Source organism: Schistocerca serialis, unplaced genomic scaffold (genome assembly GCF_023864345.2).
Source record: "Schistocerca serialis cubense isolate TAMUIC-IGC-003099 unplaced genomic scaffold, iqSchSeri2.2 HiC_scaffold_1177, whole genome shotgun sequence".
Classification (NCBI taxonomy): Eukaryota; Metazoa; Arthropoda; class Insecta; order Orthoptera; family Acrididae; genus Schistocerca; species Schistocerca serialis.
In genome coordinates, this window is record NW_026047378.1 from 112,501 (window position 1) to 117,500 (window position 5,000).

A 5,000-nucleotide genomic window follows, 5' to 3' on the forward strand; every position below is an offset into this window, starting at 1 on the left:
CTCGTGCGGCTAGAAGCCGCCTGTCCCTCTAAGAAGAAAAGTAATCGCTGACAGCACGAAGGATGTCACGCGACTAGTTAGCAGGCTAGAGTCTCGTTCGTTATCGGAATTAACCAGACAAATCGCTCCACCAACTAAGAACGGCCATGCACCACCACCCACCGAATCAAGAAAGAGCTATCAATCTGTCAATCCTTCCGGTGTCCGGGCCTGGTGAGGTTTCCCGTGTTGAGTCAAATTAAGCCGCAGGCTCCACTCCTGGTGGTGCCCTTCCGTCAATTCCTTTAAGTTTCAGCTTTGCAACCATACTTCCCCCGGAACCCAAAAGCTTTGGTTTCCAGGAGGCTGCCCGCCGAGTCATCGGAGGAACTGCGGCGGATCGCTGGCTGGCATCGTTTATGGTTAGAACTAGGGCGGTATCTGATCGCCTTCGAACCTCTAACTTTCGTTCTTGATTAATGAAAACATACTTGGCAAATGCTTTCGCTTCTGTTCGTCTTGCGACGATCCAAGAATTTCACCTCTAACGTCGCAATACGAATGCCCCCGCCTGTCCCTATTAATCATTACCTCGGGTTCCGAAAACCAACAAAATAGAACCGAGGTCCTATTCCATTATTCCATGCACACAGTATTCAGGCGGGCTTGCCTGCTTTAAGCACTCTAATTTGTTCAAAGTAAACGTGCCGGCCCACCGAGACACTCAATAAAGAGCACCCTGGTAGGATTTCAACGGGGTCCGCCTCGGGACGCACGAGCACGCACGAGGCGGTCGCACGCCTTCGGCTCGCCCCACCGGCAGGACGTCCCACGATACATGCCAGTTAAACACCGACGGGCGGTGAACCAACAGCGTGGGACACAAATCCAACTACGAGCTTTTTAACCGCAACAACTTTAATATACGCTATTGGAGCTGGAATTACCGCGGCTGCTGGCACCAGACTTGCCCTCCAATAGATACTCGTTAAAGGATTTAAAGTGTACTCATTCCGATTACGGGGCCTCGGATGAGTCCCGTATCGTTATTTTTCGTCACTACCTCCCCGTGCCGGGAGTGGGTAATTTGCGCGCCTGCTGCCTTCCTTGGATGTGGTAGCCGTTTCTCAGGCTCCCTCTCCGGAATCGAACCCTGATTCCCCGTTACCCGTTACAACCATGGTAGGCGCAGAACCTACCATCGACAGTTGATAAGGCAGACATTTGAAAGATGCGTCGCCGGTACGAGGACCGTGCGATCAGCCCAAAGTTATTCAGAGTCACCAAGGCAAACGGACCGGACGAGCCGACCGATTGGTTTTGATCTAATAAAAGCGTCCCTTCCATCTCTGGTCGGGACTCTGTTTGCATGTATTAGCTCTAGAATTACCACAGTTATCCAAGTAACGTGGGTACGATCTAAGGAACCATAACTGATTTAATGAGCCATTCGCGGTTTCACCTTAATGCGGCTTGTACTGAGACATGCATGGCTTAATCTTTGAGACAAGCATATGACTACTGGCAGGATCAACCAGGGAGCTGCGTCAACTAGAGCTGAGCAGCCGGCCGCCCGGGAGTGTGTCCCGGGGGCCCGCGCGAACACGCAAGCGTCCGCTCAATTATTCTGCAAACAGGAGGAGGCTGAGCTCCCCTGCACAACACACCTCGAAACCCTCTCAGGTCCCGGCGGCGCGCAGCGCCGTCCTAAGTACTTGGTCGGGTTCGAGAGAGGCGCAATCGCCCGGAGTTAGGCGAGTAGACGCTTTAGGTGCGACCACCCGTGCTCCCAACTGAGCTTGCCGCTGCCGACAGAGGCCCGGGAGCGTGCTGTCGTGGCATTGCCGGCGGGAGACAACACGCGCCACCTACGGTGACCGGCAGCTCCAACGCCAGCGCCACAGAAGGACAAAAGCCCCACTTGGGTGCCGAAGCGAACTCTCCCAGCACAGCGCACGCGCCAACACGTCCGCACAGCTGCGATACAAACCACCTGCGAGAACCGCTGGGGCGACCGAGCAGCAGACGGCGTCGCGGCGCCGAGCGCCGGGCGGCGGCGCATCCTCAGCGCACACAGTCCTCAATCGGACCAGCACACTGCAGATGGCCACCGCGCTTCGCACCGGGCCCGCGAGGACCTACTTTGGCCGCAAGGCGCCGCGAGCAGGGGGCCCCGGCGCGCAGCTGCGCCGCCTGCCGCGTCCGTCGGCCGGCGCGCCTGCCACTGGCCGCCCCCACCAGCCGGCTGTAGCGCGTGCGCCCACGCACCGCGCTGCCAGCACGCCGGGCGGCCCCCCCTCACCGGCCGGGGACAGTCTCACCCAGCCACCGCCGCGTATCGCCTCACACCCAGATCCCCTTTCACGTTCGTGGGCATGGTGGGTATCCCTGAAACAACCAGTTAATAGCTCGACCGATCGTCGCCAACACTGATTCACCTCTAGCGAGAACAACCGCACCACAACGGGTTACCTGTTGTTCATTTGCGTAACGTCACCAGCAAACGTAGACGTCCATCGCCATTTGCAACGAGTATTGCATGCCTGTGTCAGGTGTCACAACACACTACGTCTGCCCACATAGACGCAACAACATGTGCACGCCTCGAGAACACGTGGAAGGTAGCCCCCGTACGTATGCGGTGTCCATTGCGCGAACGACTGTCAGCCGGCCTCTGCAGGATGTCGCAGATGTGGAACGCGGTGCAACATGCTATCACGGTGTGTGAGAAGAGACGACTACGTCCGAATACACGCTCCACTACATCAACAGACTGCTCATGCTGATCGCCATCGAGGGCGTCCGTTCCTCCCACACGTCTGAATGGCGTACCACACTGCAATCCAGCTCTTATAGGGAGACGACACGTAGCTGCGTGCACAATATTTGGACTGTATGGTCTGCCGTTGCTAGGCGCAGTCGTCGTACGGTCACACATGTGCCACGATGTATCATTCAGTACATACGGACCAATGTGCAGTACAGTTTGTGGGTTTTGCGTACATCGGCGGACAGGTGACAGGCCGTACCACAACGTAGGCTGAGTACGTCGGCATGCGAAGGGCATTGAACATGCAAACTTCTCAACGACCAGCTTGCGAAGGCAGGGGGGAAGGGGGGGGGGGCATGTACGTCCTGCTGCTATCCACATTACAGTGTATAGCAGGAGCATGTGGAAAGTCAGCAACACCTGCAAGGTGTTTAACATGACGCGATACACAGGGGACCGGGCAGTGCGAATAGCGAACTATATTGCGAGGGTTGCGGTTAGGCAACACTACACTAATTTAACGAGTTGCATAACAATTACAGAGCAGGTTAAGGCGCAATATAGGTTAGGTTAAGGCACAACATGGGTTACGTTAAAGCACAACATGGGTTACGTTAAAGCACAACATGGGTTACGTTAAAGCACAACATGGGTTACGTTAAAGCACAATTTAGGTTACGTTAAAGCACAATTTAGGTTACGTTGAAGCACAATTTAGGTTACGTTGAAGCACAATTTAGGTTACGTTGAAGCACAATTTAGGTTACGTTGAAGCACAATTTAGGTTACGTTGAAGCACAATTTAGGTTACGTTGAAGCACAAATTAGGTTACGTTGAGGCACAAATTAGGTTACGTTGAGGCACAAATTAGGTTACGTTGAGGCACAAATTAGGTTACGTTGAGGCACAAATTAGGTTACGTTGAGGCACAATATGGGTTAGGTTGAGGCACAATATGGGTTAGGTTGAGGCACAATATGGGTTAGGTTGAGGCACAATATGGGTTAGGTTGAGGCACAATATGGGTTAGGTTGAGGCACAAATTGGGTTAGGTTGAGGCACAATATGGGTTAGGTTAAGGCACAATATGGGTTAGGTTAAGGCACAATATGGGTTAGGTTAAGGTACAATATGGGTTAGGTTAAGGTACAATATGGGTTAGGTTAAGGTACAATATGGGTTAGGTTAAGGTACAATATGGGTTAGGTTAAGGTACAATATGGGTTAGGTTAAGGCACAATATGGGTTAGGTTAAGGCACAACATGGGTTAGGTTAAGGCACAACATGGGTTAGGTTAAGGCACAACATGGGTTAGGTTAAGGCACAACATGGGTTAGGTTAAGGCACAACATGGGTTAGGTTAAGGCACAATATGGGTTAGGTTAAGGCACAATATGGGTTAGGTTAAGGCACAACATGGGTTAGGTTAAGGCACAATATGGGTTAGGTTAAGGCACAACATGGGTTAGGTTAAGGCACAACATGGGTTAGGTTAAGGTACAATATGGGTTAGGTTAAGGTACAATATGGGTTAGGTTAAGGTACAATATGGGTTAGGTTAAGGTACAATATGGGTTAGGTTAAGGTACAATATGGGTTAGGTTAAGGTACAATATGGGTTAGGTTAAGGTACAATATGGGTTAGGTTAAGGTACAATATGGGTTAGGTTAAGGTACAATATGGGTTAGGTTAAGGTACAATATGGGTTAGGTTAAGGTACAATATGGGTTAGGTTAAGGCACAACATGGGTTAGGTTAAGGCACAACATGGGTTAGGTTAAGGCACAACATGGGTTAGGTTAAGGCACAACATGGGTTAGGTTAAGGCACAACATGGGTTAGGTTAAGGCACAACATGGGTTAGGTTAAGGCACAACATGGGTTAGGTTAAGGCACAACATGGGTTAGGTTAAGGCACAACATGGGTTAGGTTAAGGCACAACATGGGTTAGGTTAAGGCACAACATGGGTTAGGTTAAGGTACAATATGGGTTAGGTTAAGGCACAACATGGGTTAGGTTAAGGCACAACATGGGTTAGGTTAAGGCACAACATGGGTTAGGTTAAGGCACAACATGGGTTAGGTTAAGGCACAACATGGGTTAGGTTAAGGCACAACATGGGTTAGGTTAAGGCACAACATAGGTTAGGTTAAGGCACAACATAGGTTAGGTTAAGGCACAACATAGGTTAGGTTAAGGCACAACATACGTTAGGTTAAGGCACAACGTAGGTTAGGTTAAGGCAC

At 51.4% G+C, this 5,000-nt stretch overlaps 1 non-coding gene across 1 annotated transcript in view; it reads right to left on the reverse strand.

The window, feature by feature from the left end:
• LOC126433927 (small subunit ribosomal RNA) overlaps positions 1-1,520 on the reverse strand; it is a 1,909-nt gene extending 389 nt beyond the window's left edge. Inside the window, exon 1 of the ribosomal RNA XR_007578854.1 lies at positions 1-1,520. This exon is cut by the window's left edge and continues 389 nt beyond it. This is a non-coding gene — a ribosomal RNA (small subunit ribosomal RNA).
• Between the last annotated feature and the right edge of the window lie 3,480 nt (positions 1,521-5,000).